The following is a 21,937-nucleotide window of genomic DNA, read 5'->3' as shown; positions in this document are numbered from 1 at the left end:
CGCATCAAATCCGAGAAAGCTCCCGATTTTTTCATATTCATTTGTCTTACATCATTGTCAGATAGAGTAATCATCCATCTCATTCAATATTGAGTGAATCATTCTCTCTATTTACATTTAGTGTCATTTAATGTATTTATTGCCTATCATTATTCCCCACTCATTCATAACAACATTATTTAATATACATTGTATTAAATTGGGTTTAGTGCAATCCTACGTTATTCGTACTAACATGTTTGAAAATTATTACATTTAACTAGGATTTACCCGTTATCTTCTCATTTAATTAGTTTAAAAAAAGGTTTCACACTTTTTGGTCAAACAATTTGGCACTGTCTATGGGGATTTTCTAGTTAAAATTTTAGTTTTTTCTAGATCTAAAAAAAGGCAAAACCCCTATACCTTCTTGTGTGCGCAAATCTAACATGGCAGGCAACAAAGAGGAAAAGAGGAAAGCGATAGCTGACCTCACCGCCACCCTCCTTCACACCATCAACGAAGTGAATAAAACGGAGGGCGAAAATGTAACACCAAACACCTCTCCCAGGCGAAACAGCTCGCCCCTCACTCACGATAACATCATGATCTCACACGGTAAAGGGGCCTCTACATCCACAATAGAAGAGGCACCACCGGCAGCGAAAAAGCTACTCGAGGCGTGGTTGACAAACACGCTAACCAGCTTCCTCGACAAGCCCGCTCAAAGGCCGAACGGAGAAGAGGCAAAGGTTTGGTTCGCATCAGTAGCTAACGAGCAGCACGCCCCCCTGTAACATGTATTACTCACAATGCTAGTGATGCAGGTAACGACACCCTCACAGATATTTTGAGGAAGATGGATGAGATGGAAAACGAGAACAAAATACTCCGTAGCCAAATGAAAGAGCACCAAGAAAGGGTAGACAAAATACCGGGTGCCCCAAAACTTTTGCCAAAATGGGATGCCAGCTGGTTCGTGGAACAACCGTACAGTGACGAGGCTGCACCACATGCCATACCTAAAACCTTCAAAAAGCCGTCGTACTTAAAAATATATGACAGCATGACGGACCCTGAGGATCATGTGACCCACTATGTCACTGCAGTGAAAGGCAACGACCTCGCCAAAGAACAAGTGTCATCCATATTGCTGAAAAAGTTTGGTGAAACCCTAACCGGGGGAGCGTTGACTTGGTACTTACAGTTACCTGCGCGTTCCATAGAAACATTTGAGGAGATGGAAGACAAGTTCGTTACCGCCCATGCCGGGGCTAATAAAGCGGAGGCGAGGGTGAACGACATATTCACCATTAAACAATCACCTGGCGAAGGACTTTGGGACTTCCTTGCCCGATTCAACCATGTAAGAATGACTATTCCAAATGTATCGGAGGGGATGGCAATAGCTGGTTTCCAAAATGGGCTAAGTAGGAGTGGTTCGAGGGCGACCAAAAAATTGCTAAGCCGACTCATGAAATACCCTCCAACCACTTGGGACGAGATACACAATGCCTATTGTGCCGAGGTAAGGGCTGACGAGGACGACCTCAACGGACCTACCAACCGGTTGACCTCAGTCCAAATGGAGTCCAGGAAGGACCGGAGAAATGACAACAGGAGAGATCTAATGGGGCCCCGACCTAATCGGGAAAGACATCAGTCTTATGTCAGAGGCATCCTCATGCCGCCTCCACGCCATGACTAATCCCATCCAGGACACAAACGGGAACCCACCAAAGTGAGAGAGGTACCCTTTATTATCTACTCACAATTTCTGTATTTTTCCCTCAGAAATAGTCTACGCACTAGAGAAGCTTGGCCCAAAAATGAAGTGACCGCAGAAGATGAGATCGACCTAAGCACCAGAAAGTCAAACGCCCTCTGCAAATTCAACCAGGAGCGGGGTCACAAAACCGAGGACTGTATCACCCTAAGATAGGAGGTTGTGAACATGCTTCACCAAGGGCACTTGAAAGAACTGATGAGCGACCAGGGGAGAGCCAACTTCGCCCGAGCACATGAACATCACCAGGGACCGCCCAAACCACCTTCCCCAGCTCGAACCATTCAAATGATCATCGGAGGGGGCGACAATACGTCAATCAATAGCGTGAAGTTTACCACCACCCACAAACTCAAACGGTCAATCACTCATGAACGGTATGACGAACTCGAAGAAAGTATCATCTTCGATAAGTCGGATACCTACAATTTGATTTTTCCTCACTATGACGCTCTTGTCATTACTTTACGCATCCTAGATACTGATGTAAAACGTATTATGGTTGATGATGGGAGCGACACGTGCATCATCCACCCTCGAGTTCTCGTACAAATGAAGCTTGAGGATAGGATAGTGACACGCTGTATCACACTAACTGGTTTTAATAATGCACTCGAGCAGACATCCGGAGAAATCACACTACCCGTCCTGGCCGGCGGTGTCACTTTGGAGACCATATTCCACATTATGGACTAGGATACGATGTACAATGCCATTATAGGTTGACATTGGATACATGCCATAAAAGCCGTCCTCTCCAGCTTATATCAAGTCATCAAATTTCTCACCCTTGGGGAGTATTCAACATCCGAGGAGAGCAATGCAGTGCCCGAGAATGCTACCGCATCGCCCAAGACTTCACATACACCCAACAACTAAAAGGCAAAGCCGAAGAGGCATATCGATTAGTGAAGTCGGGGTCAGATGGTGGTGAAGGGAAAGACGTTATCAGAGACCCTGAAATAGTAGAAGCCACAGGGTCAACCGTAGAGGATCTCGACCCCATCCAACTCGATGATAACGACCATAACAAGAAAGATTTATCGGCCACAAGCTCCAAGAACTAGGTAAATTCCGTTAGTTCTTAAAAAATAACGTAGATCTGTTTGCTTTTTCTCATGCAGACATGCCGGGCATCCCAAAGGAGCTAACAACACACAAACTAACTATTGACCCATTCCACCCCCAGTGCGGCAAGTTAAAACAAAAATTCAATGCCACGATAAATGATGCTATCCGCGAGGAGGCGGAAAAATTGCTTGAGAATGGCTCCATCAGAGAGTCAAAATATCCCCAATGGGTTGCCAAAGTGGTCATGGTAAAAAAGAAAAAACGAAAAATGGCGGATGTGCGTGGACTTCACATATCTGAACAAAGCATGCCCGAAAGACTCATTCCCATGGCTCTATATCGACCAACTCATCGACGCAACGACCGGGCACGAGCTATTAAATTTCCTAGACGCCTATTCGGGTTACAACCAGATCCACATGGAGGAAGAAAATCAGGAAAAAACTACTTTCATCACCCCACCAGGGGACGTACTGCTACAGGGTTATGTCGTTCGGGTTGAAAAATGCAGGGGCGACATATCAGAGGCTGGTGATCAAAATATTTAAAGATCAACTCGGAAAAATCATGGAAGTATATATAGACGACATGTTGGTGTTGATATCTAATTTTGACCTACTTTTCTTCTGATTAATTTTCACGTGCTCCCTAGTCATTAATAATTTAATGCTCTATCTTTTTTATTTATTTGTTACCTTTATTACTACTATTATTATAGTTATAATTATTGATTACTACTATTATAGTCAATATTATTATTATTATTATTATTATTATTATTATTATTATTATTACTACTATTAATATTGTCATTGTTATTAACATGATTATTAATATTACCATTAATATGATTATTATTGAGTTAATCATTTATTTAATATCTAATATTATATATGTTGAAAGTATTTTTATTGAGTCCAAATTATTAAGGCATGGATCCCAATTAAATTAATTTTAAGAAGAAAAGATGGCTTGAATTTTCGGCCTAAGAAATTAAGCAGATCATTCCCCCCAAATAATTCATTCAACAACCCTTCATGAAATCATACCATTACCAAATTTAATCCCTTTACCTGTACCCAAAACATCAAGCCCAAGTCTAGGAATCCTCTAGAAAACCCCAATGACCAAAATAACCATCATTTTTAATTTTGGTCAAAATAACAAAATCTCTCAACTTTATCTCTTCCTCACGTGAAATTTTCCCTTTTTTAGAAAATCTTTCCAGCTCCAGTTCCTCTTTTGCTTTGTTTTCCACATGACAGAGCATAGCTTCACCAAAATGGTGAAAAGAATGGTCAGCCATGAAGATTTCCTCTCAAATGACTCTTTTGGAGCCTAAAGCAACCCGTGACTCCCCTCTACGTTTGATTTTGAATTTCAAATCCCAAAAGCCCTAATCGTTTTCTCCTATAAATATTCCTAAAACCTTCGGCCGAAGAAGACATTCTGGAATCTAAAAAATCACATTTATACATTTAATATTTTGTACTCTGTCTCTTTCTCAAGCTTCAATTCGAAATCCAAAAGAGTAGATCTGAAGCGACCTTTAAGCCCTTGTTCACTGCACCACATAAGGTCAGTCTATTTTCTTCTTTAATCTCGTTTTTAGTTGTAGTTGGATTGTAGAGTTTGAACCTATATTATTTTATCATTATCAACAAGTATTTTAGTGTTAGAAATCATGTTCTTAAGACAGGTGGAATGACAATAGTTTCTTAATCATCTGCTACGTATTTATTTAGATTAGTTAGGATATTATGTACTTAAATGTTTGTAGATATGTGAATGAGACTTTTATTGTTCGGTAAAATCTGTCTTTATATGCCTTTTAGGACAAATTTTAGTTTGATCCACTGTTGTTCTAGATATCGTGCTCTCATACACAAAACTGTATTAGGTATATGAAATGTTTATTTGCTTGGTGAAATCTGCTTGTTCATCTCGTCCCCCTTATTGTTGTCGCGCCCCCTTTTACCTCGCGGAGTCCGGGTTTCGACATTCATTGGGAACAATTCATTTTCTTTTGGGAATTGGGTATTAGAATTTGAAGAGTCGCCACCTAACGGATTTAAGGTGCGTTAGGGCACCTAGAGTAAATAACTCATGAAAACCGGTTTGCATTACCAGAGATTGGGTAAGGGCTCGAAATAACCTTAGGGAAAGGTGTTAGGCACCCCTCGCGGTCCACAACGGTGGGTCCCAACCGAACTCAGTTATGTAAATTAGTCATTTAATAAATAGATAGTCTAAGCACAGGTATAAGATGGAGAAAATTTGACAGATAAGCAGTCTAAGTACATATGTACGATAAAGGAATTTTAATAAATAAGTAGTCTAAGCACATATAAGATGAGGGAGGTCCTAGGTTTGTCGGCCTATAGGATCACATTTGTACAATACCTGGTAAGCCTTCTTCAATTAGAGGGGTTAAACGTGGCATTGGCACACATGTCATCATATCATTTACTACCCAATTACCCTCTCCTCGGTCATAGCCTAAAACGTTTTAGCAACCTTAAGATGTATCCTCTGCGTGCACTACCTGTCCCTTTACTTATATAGTCCCGGAGGTATTCAGGACTTCTAGTTAAGGTGGATCTAGACTCTCCTACAGTAATTAAAAGGAGAAAACTCTATGCGACAAACAAAACATGTAGGATTGGACCAAAGATAGAACAATTAAAAGGCTCACATTTTACCTCCACAAATAGAGAAAGTAAGTGCACGTATCAAACAATAGATTTTAGATATTTAAGAAAGGCCTTAGAACAGGATATCTAGGTGAGCATGACAAGCAGAGAATATTCAGCGTTGAGTTAAGGCAAGTGATAGAGACCTAATCAGTTTGCCTACTAATTTTTAGAATCTGTTGAATCTGGGCAGTCACAAATAAGCAAAGCAGTTTCATAGTTTTTATTAGACCTTGATTACTTATAGGCTTGCCGAGGGGTGAATCTGTAATACCCTATACACATGCTGTCTAAATGCAATTAGAAATCCCAAAACCATTTTAAAACAGTTTGAGTTTATTAAGTCCTATAGGCATGCTGATCTATGCGCTGAGTAACTGGTTTTAGACTTATAAGTGTGGGCAGCTAAATGCAGAAATTGTTTTTAGAGTCCTATAGGCATGACATCTAAATGCAGTGGTTAGTTTTAAAACATGTTGAAGACTGATTTAAACATTGTTAGTATGCAGAAACTGATCTTTTCCAGGCAAGACTGATTAATTTTAAAACCCTATAGGCATAATATCTAAGCAAATATCGCAGCAAAACCATAGACATGTTATCCAGAATGCAGGATCGAGTTTTGAATCCTATTGACATGATATCTAAGTGACCAAACATTGTAACAGCTTATAGGCATGGTATCTAAATAAACGAGATATTGTAACAACTTATAGGCATGGTATCTAGGTAGACAAGATATTATAACAACCTATAGGTATGTTATCTACCCTTTCCCAACAGGATATGTATAAGAAAACCCACGGTATCTAGGTAGACAAGATATTGTAACAACCTATAGGCATGGTATCTACCCTTTCCCAACAGGATATGTATAAGCAACCGTCCCTTTTACTAATTTCTCCAATATCTATTTACGAAAAATTATTATTACAGACCAACATTAATAATAAATTACAGGAGCGAAATTGCTACAACTATAGGGAGCCTGAATATATGCCCAAAAGATAAACCTGGCAGCCCAAGCCTTCAAAGATGCCAAAAGTGCTATAACCTCAGAGTGCATCCAATAGTATCCTGGTGTGTCAAAGTTCCCAAGGGTATCAGGGACCCCGTGCAATGCTCACACCAGGAAACCTTCAAAGTAACCTATTATGAGCAAGTTTTAGGAAGCCAACTCCAGTGTGTCAAAGTTCAGAGGAGCCTCAGGGACTCCTAAGTAATGCTTACACTAGAGGGGCAAGACCCTAGGTGTTCTAAGAAGAGGAGTAGTGTTTGAAAATAGGAATAGTTTTAAGAAGATAGTTTAGAAGTAGACAGAGTCATTGCAGCACTCTGAGGCAAAGGTTTCAGCAACCAAACAAAAATAGAAACATGGTCACAAAATTTCAAAGCAAAGATTTCATTGCCCGGATTTAGCTTAGTTCATAGTTAACACTAGGTGGCATATAGCATGTTGAGAATAACAACTACACAGAGAAGGGAGCAGGGGTTGGGAACATAGGAATCCTGAATCAGGAATACATAAAACAAGGTGAGAAGCATGCTAATTAACACCAATCAAGTAGGCATATTATGACAGCCAGATTTCATAGCACTCAGTAGGACCTAATGGTGCTGATTAGAAGTAATAGACATCAAACACATAAGTTTAAAAGGGCCAGATTATATAGCATTGGGTAGGACATAGTAACAGGAGTAATCATGCTGACTTAAAGCAGTAGACAGGAAAGACATAGAACTAAAGCAGTAAGACCTAAATACAAAAGTAATCATGCTAATTGCAGCAATAAACAAGAAAGCAGAAGTTTAAAGATAGAAGTAACCATGTTAATTGAGATCAACAAACAAGAGAAGGCATAGATTTGGTTACACAGAAATAGTCAGGGCAATGAATAGGAAAATACATAGATATAGCTTAAATGCATGTGAAAGGATATTAAGAGGGGAGACATACCAGTTAAAGACAACAAACAGAAGATAAGAATATGCAAAACTCAGTGGTCTAGCCTTGGCTTTCAACCGGCTAAACAATGTAGTGAATACAAGTAGCATCAAGATGAGAGTAAAGTATGTGTGTGAGTGAGAGTTTCTTTATGAATTGTGTTCGTGTTTGAGAGGTAAAACAAGAGTGTATATATAGGAGTCAAATAATGTAAGTAAATAAGGCAGGAAGGTAAATATTGCAAAATAAGGTAAGGAAGTAATCAAGTAATCAATCAAGCTTGATAGGGGACAGAAAATTAGGGAGTTATACCCATAAATAACTCTGATTAAATTTTAAATAAGGTAAGAAATGGGTTTATCAATCAATTAGGGTTAGAACCCTCAAATCAAGTAATCAATTTCACACATAAAGCAATACGGGTAATCAGAGACCAATCAAGGGTCAATTAACCCATAAATAGGCAAGAGACGTAAATCAAGAACCTCAGGATTAAGGGAAACAACCAGAAATCAGTAAATTGCTTCAATAAACAAATGAAACCCTAGATAATTTAGGCTAATCAGTCAATTTTTCAAATAATAACGGACAAGAGTTTGAAATCAAACAATGCATAGTCAGACAATTGAACCAGAAACATAATCATGCGGGAAATATTAAACAAATCATAAGGATCTCAGAAAACTTTTTGCGAAGCCAAAACCCTAATTTTTAAAAAAATACCCGAAGTTGATTAATAGTGGAAAAATCAGAGGACCCTTAAAGAAAACAACCATGGAAACTTGAAACACTTCAAATATGCAGAGATTCAGATAGCAAATAACAAGGAAACCAAAAATCCTTCGTAACACAGTGCTAAAAAATCGGTTAACAATAGAGAAATAAGAGAATCTTAAAGAAAAAATCAGTGATGAACTCAGAATCATTCCAGATCTGGATAGATTCAAGTCTAAACATTAGGGTTTTTGAAGAAAAAGGAAAGGGTAAAGAGGATCTGGCCTTGAACCAAAGATTTGCACCGTAAACGTCAATAGAAAAGCACTCACAGACCATAGGTGAACTCTTAGGGAGTCTTGGATAAGATCTCTTCGAGATTTTTTCATGAGATCGCAAGAACGAGCAACCAGAAGACGTAGGAGACAAATAGAAGTCTCAAACAACCATGGAAATCCATGGATCGAATAGGAATCAAAGGGATTAGGGCTAGTTTTGGGTGGCGGCGGCTAGGGTTAGGATTAGGTCTCAGAGAGATGGAGAGGATTAGGGATTCTATGGCGGTTGTTTTGTGTAAATGAATTAAGGTTAGGGGTTATTGGGGATAAAAAGGAAAGGGGTGATGGTAGCCGTTGATCTCTGTGATCAATGGCCAGGATTAAAAGGGTTTGGGGCCGGGTCGAATTTTATTGGTTTGGGATGGGGTAGATTTGGGCTGGTTAGGACCGAATTTAGGCATTTTAATTAGGCTAGATCCAAAAATAAAGAAGGCTATTTGTTAAATACCCCTTTAATTGATAAAAATAGTTTTTAAAAATAATTAACATATTATAAAAAATGGTTTCCATGTCTAGAAATGTTTTAAAATAATTAGTTAGTATTTAAAAAATATAAAAAGCTATTTTCTAGTAAAATAATGTAATAATACATACATGAGCTATTATTGTAAAGTTATTGCAATTATAACTCAAAAATATAAATGTGGCTATTTATGAAATAATTAAATCTTAGTATAAATATAAATAGTAATACTAAGCCATAAAAATTGCTATAAAGTCATTTATGATGCAATTAGTAATTGTTTATATAAATAAAGATACTGGGATAAATTAATTAAAACCCTTTAAAAAATGTAAAAATCATGGAAAAATATTAGTTGATGCTAGTGCATAGTTTTGAAGGCATACATGCATTTGAAAATATATTATATGGAAAAATTGGGTATCAACAATTATCACTTGGAGAACCATGACGTTTAAGTTTTTTTACTTCAATGTCAGTAACTGTGCTTATAGGATACATTAAAATTTTGCCATGTCAAATATGGTAGGTCTAAAATATGTATGTTTTCATCTCATATTTTAGAGATGATGAATATATGTGTCGACAAAAGTTTATTTGAGTTGAAGGTTAAATATGATGTAGAAAATTATATCAATACGCAAAGTTGTGATCCTTGCTTTATTTGACCGGTTACAGTAACAAGAAACCATGTTTAGTTATGTGATAAGTGATGATACATAGCCCCGTGACTTGATTTCTTTATACTTGAACCTTGTTTTCAACGTGGTACTTGGGAATACTACTTTGTATTAGAGAACCTACCTTTAGGACACTATTTAAGTAAAAATGGAAGAATATAATTTATTTGGATCTTGAAAGCATGAAACTTGATAAATTACCTAAATATCAGTTAGGCGATCAAATGATTTCAAGATTTGCTTTAGCTCAGATTTGTGCTAACTGTTGACATGTGTATGTGGAAGCTTGAATACTCATACAGTCTAGATTTGTCTTATTTTACAGTTATTTTGCTTTTCTAATTCTTATTTTCTCTCTTCCTTTACATGTACACTTTGGAGCACATGAAGTCTTAACGCGAGACTCTCTTTATCCACGCACAGAGTCACCACATCCCTTATTCTTAGAAGGTATCGGATAACAAGAAAACAAGCAAAACGCTTGAGGACGCCTATGACGTCTTTCTTTTCTTTTCCTTATCATTCATGCTATTAGACTTGGCTTGTGTGATTTTAGCTTGCCTCCATTTTTTTTTTGAGATTATATGTCAAATTTCATATTAGCATAGTGTGTTTAGTTAGATAAAATCTTTACTGCTTAGTGTAGATTTGGTACTATCTTAATCTCATAAAATGTGGCTTTCAGATATAGGAACTTAGAAACAATTTTTTTTTAATGATTCTTCCAAAAACTTTGATCAAACCTTTTCTAATGCCATTGAGTTAGACTACAATAAACCCAAAATATTTAATTCCAGCTAAATATTTTTCTAAAGAATACATGCTAAAATCGTCTTTTCCTTTAACAATATCTAACGTTGGAAATTTTCTTTCCAAAGCTTTTATTTAAAGAATGTCTTAAATTATTGGTTTCCTCAAATCAAAAATTGGTTTCTTAAACCCATTAGATCCTTAAATATTATAAACTTTTTTAAAGTATAAATAGCTAAGGTGAAAAGAGGTCAGTCTATGCACATTATTTCTACTTGATTATAATTCGTCACTTAGTTAGCCTATATTTATGTAACGACCTGATCGGTCGATTTGAGCTTTAGTGCGTCTTCAACGGTTTGAGGTCATGGACAGCTTCACTTCAGGTATTATGTCTTGTACACGTAGTCGGAATTGAATTGGAAAGAAAATTCTCATTTCGAAAGCCTTAAGTTGGAGGAATTGACTAAGTACGATTTTGTGTAAACGACCTCGAAATTGGGATTTGAAGGTTTCAACAAGTTCGTATGATGATTTCGGACTTGGGCGTATGTCCGGATCGGTTTTTGGATGACCTGGGAGCGTTTCGGCGCCTATTGTGGAAGTTAGCATTTTTGGAAGAATTTCATAAATTTGGGTCGAAGTGCATTTCAGTGTTATTGATGTCCGTTTGAGATTCTGAGCCTGATAATAGCTCCGTATGGTGATTCTGGTATTGGGGGCGCGTCCGAAAGTGGATTCGGAGGTCCGTAGGTCATTTTGGAGTTATTTGGCTAAAGTTAGAAATTTGAAGATTTTGAGAAGTTTCACCGGAAGTGGACTTTTTGATATCGGGGTCGAATTCCGATTCCAAAAGTTGGAGTAGGTCCATAATGTCGAATATGAATTGTGGAAAATTTGAGGTCAATCGGACGTAATTTGATATGTTTCGGCATCGAATATAGAAGTTTGAAGTTCTAAAATGCATTAAGTTTGAATCGAGGGGTGATTAGGATTTTGATATTGTTTGATGTAATTTGACGCCTTGAGCAGGTCCGTGTTATGATATGGGGCTGATTTGCATGATTGGACGGGGTCCCGGGGGCCTCGGGTGTGTTTCATGGCGGTTTCGGACCAATTTTGGGTGTTTTGCTGCTGCTGATTTGCTGTATTTGGTTTCCTTCTTCACGAACGCGAAGGGAGTTCCGCGTTCGCGAAGAGGAATATTAAGGCTACTGAGTTTTGGCCTTCGCGAACGCGACGGGGAGGTCACGAACACGAAGGGTGGGCTTGAGGAACCTACGCGAACGCGAGTGGGGAGTCGCGAACGTGTAGAAGAAAAAGGGATACTGGGTCTTCGAATTTTTAGCCTTCGCGTTCGCGGAAGGTGCACGCGTTTGCGAAGGGTTCTCCCGGTGAAGCTACATGTTCACGTCCTGGGTCTCGCGTTCACGAAAGATAATTTTTTGGGAAGCTGATTTTTGGAATTCGCGAACGCGAGGGCAGTGCCGCGTTCGCGAAGAAGGGCGGACCTGGGCTGGGCAGAATGTTTTAAAACGGGGTTTGAGTTCATTTCATCCATTTTTCACTCGACTTGGGAAATTTTTGGAGCTTTTGAAGAGGGGTTTTTGTCATATATCATGAGGTAAGTGATTTCTACTAGTTGTGGGTTAAATACATGGTTTATATACGGATTTTAACATGAAAAATTAGTAAAAATTTGGGGTTTTGAAGAAAACACATAGAAATGGATATTTTTGAATTTTGACCACGATTTTGGGCATGGAATTGCGAATAAATTATATATTTGAGTTCGTGAGGTCATGAGTAAACTTTATCTTCAATTTTTTTTTGAATCCGGGCATGTGGGACCGAGGGCGATTTTGTCAACTTTTCGATCGGGGTTAGAAATCGTTATAAATTGGATTATTATGAGTAATTGAATATATATTAATGGGTTTGCAAAATTATTGGCTAGTTTTGGAGCATTGTGCATCGATTTGAGTCTTCGGAAGGGCGTGGAATGCCGGTTATAGAGCTTCGGAGCGAGGTAAGTCTCCTTTCTAACCTTGTAAGAGGGAATTGTCCCCATTGGTGAAATAATTGGTTATGTGCTTCTATTTATGGGGGCTACGTACGCACGAGGTGACAAGAGTCCATGCGCAGCTACTATTATGCTTAGGTCCGGATAGTCTAGGACCCAAAAGCATGCTATACTTGAAATAATTATAACCATATTGACAATCTGAATTGCTTGAACCATATCGAATTAGTAAATGAATTTCTAAAAGGTTAAACTTCATTTTCTTAAGTCATTAAAAGAGAATTGGCTTTTCTTTTGGACAATCGTTCTCTGATGACTTCTTGATTGACTGTCTGTGTGTGTTTATTTTTGGAACGAGCCGAACGCCTCGGTAGATTTAAATAGATGCATCTATGGTTCGCGCCATTCGACCCTCTGGCAGTACACAATTTAAATATTATTGGATCGGGCCGTACGACCTCGACATGATTTACGCATGCTTGTAATGCTTGCTTGAGATTTACAACTTGATATTGCCTCCCTGGTCTAAGATAAGTTGATAAATAATGGATTATAAATTTGGAAACTTCTAATTATTAAAAAGGAATTGTTTACTAGCTTCAGGTTTTATTAATTTACATTGCCTTATAAAATCTATGATTTATCACATTATTAATACATCACTATTGGACCACTAGTGAGTGTCGAAGTCGACCTCTCATCTCTACTTCTTCGAGATTAGATGTGATACTTACTGGGTATACGTTATTTTTGTACTCATGCTACACTTACTGTACATTTTTGTTGCACATGTACATGTATGACTAGTGGCCTAGTCGGACATAACAACATGGTTGATACGGAGACTTAGGTGAGTTGCACCTCTTGAGACGACCCGCGACTAGCAAAGTCTCCTTCGGAGTATTGTACTGTATTTTCTTTCTGTCCAATTTATTTTTTGGACAGTTATTGTATTACATTACTTCCTAGAAACTGCTCATGCACTTGTGACACCGGGTTCTAGGATGATTATGGGGTATTCTGTAATAACTTCTAAGCATTCTTTTATTTATTTTGTAAAGATTATCTTTTACTAGTTAAATTGAAGGAAAAATCATAGTTTTCAAAATTTTTAAAACGAGAATTAAATCAAGTATCTATGGTTGGCTTGCCTGACAGCGGTGTCCGGTGCTATCACGACCTTTGTTGGATTTTGGGTCGTGACAATATGGTATCAGAGCACTAGGTTCCCGTAGGTCTCACGAGTCATGAGTGATTCTAGTAGAGTCTTGCGGATCAGTAGGAAGACGTCTGTACTTATTTTCGAGAGGCTGCACGACTGTTAGGAGCACTTCCCTTCTTGATTCCTCATCGTGCGATTTGATTCCTTTGAGGCTTATGCCCTTGTTTCCTTCCTACTCAATCCTATGTGATGCGAAGCGCTTATTATAAATCGAGAATTGAAGAATTGTAATGGTACTACAGATGTGGTGCGGTATGTTTCTCCCTGCATGGTTGGTTGGGGCTATTGTCGCCGCCTTGCGGAAGAGTATTCTATCATTTCAGCTCTGTAGCTGCACTTCTAAGAGCTTGAGGCTATGTGCGGATTTTTATGATTGCTCATGATTGGTTATCACAAGATATTGACGTGAAGATAGGATACTTGCCTATGTGTTGGGGCAGTGAATGACTTGAAAGGAGGGCTACTCAGTGCATGATTCAGAGGTTCGGTATTTTATTTTCGGCGGAGAAAAGCAATTGTTCTATGAATGTCCTGATTTGGATCGATGAAGTAACGAGACTTGGTGTTTTCAAGTGTGGTGGGATTTTCATCTGCGATGTGGTATCATTGTCCTCGAGTGGATGTGTTAAGTTCGCCGGTGTTATGATCTTCTACGATTCGCCTATGGGACAGGATATTGTGAAATACTGTTGGAGAAGCGGTTGTCAGAGATCGTGGGCTGCGTGGTTCAGGATTGAATTGATGTTTCTAATGTGGATGGCTCGAGAAATATGATCTTCAAATTAGTGACGATTTGTTAGTTCAAATGTTACAAAGATAGAGATTTAATTAAGGCAACAACAAGGCATCAAAGGATAAGGAAGGACAAGTGGGAAGTGTCATGCGATGGTTAAATTTTTAACCAGGTGTAAGAAGAGGAAGTCGAATAGTTGCTTAAAGAAGAGGGTTTGGCCAAAGTGGGAGAGTGACAGAGTAGCACGTGGATTCAGTGGCAGGATATCTACACCCTTGAGGGAAGTTTGGAGTAAAATGGGAATTTTAGTGGACGGTGATTGAGTCTACGAGCTTAATTTGAAATATTGGCTAGCATACGGCGGGAGATTGGATATGATGGAAATTAGTTGCTTGATATGAAATAGGATACGACATGACTTTGTATATGGAGATCTCATCGCACATTTAGTTAATATCCACGAGGAGTGAATGGACTTGTGCAATTGGTGAATGAGCACAGGCTCATGTGGGTTATCTCCTGTGGGCAGGTCAGCGGTCGCGTGGTTGGTAAATCTCCTGCGAAGGATTTTACTGGCTATTCGGTAAGAGGTCTAACATGTGAATGTTGCTAGAGATTCAGAGTGTTCATGAAATGCTAACGGAAGGTTTTTGAGGAATCTGGCAGTTTAATTGCGCAAGGTCATGTCAATAAGAGATAAAGAATCTTAGAGGGTTGTGTAATAGTGGCTTCAAGCTAAGTGGGAGAGTCCCACCGCCTATGATTGGATTGCATGGTCGTCTATTTGTGAGATTTCTGGTTATTAGCATATTGATAGGCTATTTCGGCTAAGGGAAAATAATATAAGTGGTAATTTGAGCAGATGATTTGATAAAGGTGTGCTATGGTTGGCCTTATTGGCTCATGTTCAGGCTTTGGTAAGACTTAGGATTTATGCTTGGTGTAGACGTGAGTTAAAGGAAAGTGATTCAGACAAGTGCTTCGTCGAGAGGGTGTTCATGCACTAGAAGAGTCTTGGAGTTGATTATATTCGGGACCAAGCCAGAGCGGGTGACTCTCAACAATGGTCCTAGTGAATTTAAAAGGGTAAAAATGCAGTGCCTAAGGTTTTCAAGCCCGCGGTATGGTTAGGAATCGAGCTTTTGTAGCAGATTATGATAAGGGGCTCAGAATGTTCTATGATATCTTCGACTTCCAGTATATCATTTGGAGGAATGAGAGGAAATGACTTCGGTTTTGTAGAGGAGTTATCAGAGTGGGCGTACCAGTTGAGGATGCGAATATGCGCACAAGGAAGGTATGAAATGGTTCGTGGAATTTGAGACAACATGGTCTCGTGTTACAAGGCCACTCGGGATGAGTGCAGATTGAGTTCGTTATGTGTTGAATGGAGTTATTATTATTTCTAAGGCAATTGAGGATAAGTTAGAAGAAGTTAGATTAGTTAGCCATGATTGAATTGGTATGATAGTGGCAACGACTAGTTCCTTCAGTGCGTTGGGTTATGCATGTGATTTGTGGCGATACGTGCGAGGCTTGACGACTGCCGTAATTGATCTTATTCGGAAGTATTCTAGTATGGTGGTATGTTATGTGTAGGCGGATCTCGGAAGGGCTATGGTGGCTTAGACCACTACTTGAAGATTTGCATATTCTTCGGTTTTGAGAATTCTCTCGTGTGTTGCTACGATTCTCTAGTGATGGGTTAAGTAAGAAGATCTTATATGATGAAGTGTTTGTCCTATTAGTAGTCTAGGAGTTATGACGAAATTCTATGCTATCGCATATTGGCATGATAGGTGCAGTGCGTGGTATGGAATTTGAAGGTTAAGAGTTAAGGTTGCAGTTCAGTATTGACAAGGATATCACGAGCTCGGATGAGCAGGAAAGGGATTCGAATGTGTAGAGTAAGCTGGTATTGTCTTCAGTGTCACCTGAGACCGGTGTTTTGTGAAGGAGGCTTTGCAACCTGGTTATGGATTCTTGATTTGCTTTACAGCATTAGTGCGGCCGGTGGTATAAATGTTCAGACTTGTTATCTGGTGCAGAAGATCGTGGGAGCGTGTCTCACGGGGAGATTGTATGAGTGTGGCATGTAGATGCTTGATTGATTGGAAATTTAAACAAAGTATGAAGATTGTGGTAATATCGCTAATTTGAGGATTTATGCCTGAAGGGCACTCAGTTTATTGGGTTGTGGATTGTGGAGGTTTACTTCGGTTATGATGGTTGTTCTTGTGAGTTATAGGAAGAAGGGGGTGATTATGGACCCAGGAAAGGTTATTAGCCTAGTTCGATGCGATTAGAATCAGCTTGAGGTCTGTGGATATATTTAAATATGAAGGTGGGCTCTATATCAAGCCGGATGTGTTTTCAGCATAGTGCTCCTCATGGAGGAGTATTCGGGCGTTGGATGTCATTTCATCATTTGCTATTTCATGTAATGCTATATTGTGCCGTATGAGTTGTGAAACGGCTTGATAAAATTCTTATGTGTTGAGGTTCCGCGTAGCGATGGTATTATGTGAGTAGGATGGCTCTTGTGATTCAGGTCATATATCGCACCTCAGTTGTGCTTGAGTTTTGTATCTTATGGTGCTATCTGTCTCCCCAGTGATGGTATTATGCACTTAGCGTGCTTGTGACCGATATTTGGTAGTTTGTAGTAATGAGCAATTTATCTCGGTGTGTATCTCCTTATGTGAATTTTATGTGCGGATCGGGTGGCACGCCGCCACAGGCATGTTATTTGGATTAGGTTGCACGCCGCAATAGTATGATGTTGAGTACAGTTCTCTATATTCTAATGTTTTTGTGTGTTTTGTTTTCCATTTTCTGAGGAAAGTTCATATTAGCTGCGTGAGTTGAGTAGTCCCTTCCAGAGTTCGTTTTCCTTATGTATCACATTCGAGTTGGTCGCCTATTGGCACATTGTGGCATCATATGAGACTTTCGATCATGTTTAGGGTGGCTTGTTGCCTGAGCAGCTCGTACTGGGTGAGACGAGATTTTTGGATATAGGATCAGTGCGATCGAATTATATGAAGTATATTAAAGAACAAATACCATTATTTGGTTCAGAATGAGGTGATGGTTCTTATCAGGAGTATATACTCATTGATTTGTTGACTCGACAGTTGGTTATGAATTTCTACTCATCTCTTCCATCGTGGCAGTATTGCAAAAGTTGGAGCAAGACTTATATATTTCATAAGGTGCATTGGGAGTATCAGATTAGTGGAATTTTGGCTATTCTTATCAGAGGGTGTTGTCATGGTCATGTGAGTTATGCAGTGCATAGCGTGAATTCAGCAAAGGTATGCAGTCATGTTCTGGTACATCGTGTGGTGATTGATACGGTATTTGTATGTTGGAAGCAGGCCTGGCAGAGAATTCCGAATGTTGGAACTGGGCTCTAAGGTTATTTGCCTAAATGAAAGAGGATATCTTTAGATTTGATCGAGCTAAGGTGCTCAACTGAGTTGTGGTAGCACGAGTTGCTGCACGAGGTGTTAGACAGTAATTTCAGACTACTCCAGCGCAATTCTCAGCATGTTTGAGGACGAACGTATGTTTAAGTGGGAGAGAATGTAACAACCTGACCGATCGTTTTGAGCTTTAGCGCGTCTTCGATGGTTTGAGGCCATGGGCAGCTTCACTTCAGGTATTATGTCTTGTACGCGTAGTCGGAATTGAATTCCGTGAAGTTCAGAGTTGAATTGGAAAGAAAATTCTCATTTCTAAAGCCGTAAGTTGGAGGAATTGACTAAGTGTAATTTTAAGTAAACGACCTCGGAATCGGGTTCCAACAAGTTCGTATGATGATTTTGGACTTGGGCGTATGTTCGGATCAGGTTTTGGATGAACCGGGAGCATTTCGGCGCCTATTGTGGAAGTTAGCATTTTTGGAAGAATTTTATAAATTTGGGTTGAAGTACATTTCAGTGTTATTGATGTCCGTTTGGGATTCCGAGCCTGGGAATAGCTCTGTATGGTGATTTTGGTATCGGGGGCGCGTCCGGAAGTGGATTCAGTGGTCCGTAGGTCATTTTGGAGTCATTTGGCTAAAGTTAGAAATTTGAAGATTTTGAGAAGTTTGACCGAAAGTGGACTTTTTGATATTGGGATCGAATTCTGATTCCGAAAGTTGGAGTAGGTCCATAATGTCGAATATGTCTTTTGTGCAGAATTTGAGGTTAATCGGACGTGATTTGATAGGTTTCGGCATCGAATATAGAAGTTTGAAGTTCTAAAGTTAATTAAGTTTGAATCGAGGTGTGATTTAGGATTTTGATGTTGTTTGATGCCTCGAGTAGGTCCGTGTTATGATATGGGACTGATTTGCGTGATTAGACGGGGTCCCGGGGGCCTCGGGTGTGTTTCATGGTGGTTTCGGACCAATTTCGGGTGTTTTGCTGCTATTGATTTGCTTTTTTTGGTTCCTTCTTTGCAAACGCGAAGGGAGTTCCGCTTCACAAAAAGGAATATTGAGGCTGCTGAGTTTTGGCCTTCGCGAACACGACGGGGAGGTCGCGAACGCGAAGGGTGGGCTTGAGGAACCTACGCAAATGCGAGTGGGGAGTCGCGAATGCGTAGAAGAAAAGGAGATACTGGGTCTTCGAATTTTAGCCTTTGCATTCGCGGAAGGTGCTCGTATTTGCGAAGGGTTCGCCTGGTGAAGCTACGCGTTCGCGAGTTGGGTCTTGCGTTTGCGAAAGAGGATTTTTTGGGAAGCTGATTTTTGGCCTTCGCGAACGCGAGGGCAGTGCCGCGTTCGCGAAGAAGGGCGGACTTGGGCTGGGCAGAATGTTTTAAAATGGGGTTTGACTTCATTTCACCCATTTTTCACTTGGCTTAGGCGATTTTTGGAGCTTTTGAAGAGGGGGTTTCGTCATATATCATGAGGTAAGTGATTTCTACTAGTTGTGGGTTAAATACATGGTTTATATATGTTACACCCCATTTTTTCGTATGTGAGAGTATTCGTAAGTCAATTGATGTAAGCTCAGAAATGAGATTAAATTTGAAAGTACATAAAGTAAGTTAATCATGTTACAATGGAGGTTATAAATATTTAAGATCATGAATACCAAGTACCAAGAGGGTTTGAAGGCTTCGAAGCTAAATGAATTGAAGAAAATAAGTTTTGTCGAAAGTCGACAAGTTGGAATGTTATAACATGTACTTTTGGGGGTGATACTAGGGTGCTTAACATTTTAAGGAGATTATTTTATAATTTATTTTAGTCGTATGTTATTCGTGTCTTATGTTTTGAAGTCAAGTAAGTTGTGGAACAAAAGTTGGAAAAGGTCATCACAAGTTCCATTCATAAATATGTTAAAAATTAGGTCAAATATAGCTGAGAATTTCTCCCAATATACTTGGAATTACGGAATGATCTACCTACCAAATTGAAGATCTACGATTCTAGTTTCCAACGGATTAAACCATTCATTTATACAACATCGGAGTAGAGAGATATTCATATTTTCGCGAGACTGCGTAGGTGATAAGTAGGTGCATCACCTACTTGCGAAAAGGAGAGGCCTCAATTAAAAGCTCCAAAGTCGGCCAAGAGGGTAATTTTAAGGGCTATTAAACTCATTTCTTTCACCTATCTTTCAGACCAAGAAAACCAAATTGAACCCCTGCAATTCCTCCCCAAAAATCCCACACAAACCCTAGGTTATTTCGGATGCTACGATGTGATTCTAGTGCAAAAAACCCCGGACAGCTTGCTAGTTTCTCTTTCTCTTTCATGTAGCTGAGTTGGGGGACTGATTTTTGATGGAGAAGGACTAGGTTTCGTGGTTCTACTCAGTCCAAGGTAAGTTTATGATTCTCCTTCCATTATCTATGCTTGTACGAGTTGTAACTCGACCATAAAGACTAGATCTAGCGAGTTTCGAATGAGTGGTATGCTGTTTGTTGTTGCATCACTGTTGGCTGGTTGTGAACTTATTTTTAAGTTGAATTGATGGATGATTTATAAGGTAAGAGGCTTAATTATGTGTTGTTGGTTGTGTTGCTCAATTTGAAAGAAAAGACAAGTCGAAACATGTTTTAGTCAACCGAAAAATCAGTTTTGAGTTGTTGAACTTGTGGGACTGTTTTGTGGGTTGTTTCGTGTTGCTGTTGGGTTGTCTATTTTGCTACTATTGTTATGTAGTTTGGGAGGAGAAAGAGTGTGGAGAAACACCACATAATGGCAGGGTGGTTGGTTGGTCGTTCGTAGTTACCTTTTTTAGGATGTTGGATACTACTTTGGTTGTCGTTTTATGTATGAAGTGATTAGGGTGTGTGGGCTGTCTTGTGGTATATTGTGATGGAGATAAGGTTGGAACATGATGCATACTTGTTTTTATTGTTGTGTTCTTGCTGTTGTTAGTATATGGTATTGGAGGATGACCTTGTTATAGGGGAGATGCTGCCAAAATTTACATAAACAAGCTACTAGTTTAAGTTGCAGACTTAGCAACACTGATTTGGAATCTCCTTATGCTGTGGTAGATTAAATTGAGTTGTTTGAAGAATTGCTTGTAAGGCATTAAGTACTCAATGGAGTTAAGGTATGTTAAGGCTATCCATTCTTTTTTTTGGCGTGATCTATACGACACAAACGAAACGAGAAAATACACAACTTCCATAAATGACTTTATTTATAGAAGTATTAGAGGTGCCTATGTTATTGAATTTCCATGTGTCATATTATTCTATCATCTGTTCATGGGTCTTAGAAAATTACGTAAGTTGGAAAAAAAGTTATACTTTATGATATTACTCGAAAGCATAATGGTCTTATGACATTCCAAGAGATTTTATTGATGTACTTCTCATACATTGCATTCATGTACATTGACCCATGACCAGATGGTGTTATATACGCATATATATGTATATGGGATATGGGAAAAGGTTATGGAATTATATACGCACCACCACCTGATCAGCTGGTATACGTTGATGATTTGCCCACAGTGGCCGAGATGATATGATGGGATGCCCTCAGAGGCTTGATGATGTTATGAACGCATATACCCATGCATGGTATGACATTTATATGCATATGCACGACATTATAATATGAAATGATTCACAGAGCTATGCAGATATACGTGTTGAGTCTTTTACTCCATGTTTCTCTCATGTCTACTAGTTACTAATTTTCATTCCTTACATACTCGGTACATTATTTGTACTGACATTTCTTTTGCCTGGGGACGCTGCGTTTCATGCTTGCAGGTCCTGATAGACAGGTCAAAAGTCCTCCAAGTAGGCTATCAGCTCAGCGGAAGGTGTTGGTACGCTCCATTTGCTCCGGAGTTACTTCTTTGGTCACTAGGATTAGTACATGTATTGATTGGTATGACGAGACCCTATCCCAACCTTTATGATATTATGTATTCTTAAAGGCTTGTATATAGATGTCATGTATACGGATACTTGTATGGCCTTTTCGGCCTATGTTTCGAGTAAATAAAGAATCATGCCGGCCTTATAGGCCCGTATTTTATATGTATAAGTTTGTATTCCTTCATGC

At 39.2% G+C, this 21,937-nt stretch overlaps 1 long non-coding RNA gene across 1 annotated transcript; it reads left to right on the top strand.

Annotated features, from left to right (window-relative positions):
* Nucleotides 1–3,897: 3,897 nt before the first annotated feature.
* LOC107825274 (uncharacterized) lies at nucleotides 3,898–21,912 on the top strand. The gene is made up of 4 exons (XR_001657018.2): nucleotides 3,898–4,414; nucleotides 10,060–12,043; nucleotides 12,377–12,448; nucleotides 21,640–21,912. It is a non-coding gene; the product is annotated as an uncharacterized LOC107825274 (long non-coding RNA).
* Nucleotides 21,913–21,937: the final 25 nt, after the last annotated feature.

This window comes from Nicotiana tabacum, chromosome 6 (genome assembly GCF_000715075.1).
Source record: "Nicotiana tabacum cultivar K326 chromosome 6, ASM71507v2, whole genome shotgun sequence".
NCBI classification, from domain to species: Eukaryota; Viridiplantae; Streptophyta; class Magnoliopsida; order Solanales; family Solanaceae; genus Nicotiana; species Nicotiana tabacum.
Note: the sequence above shows the minus strand (reverse complement) of the source record. Positions and strands in the feature narration are given on the sequence as shown.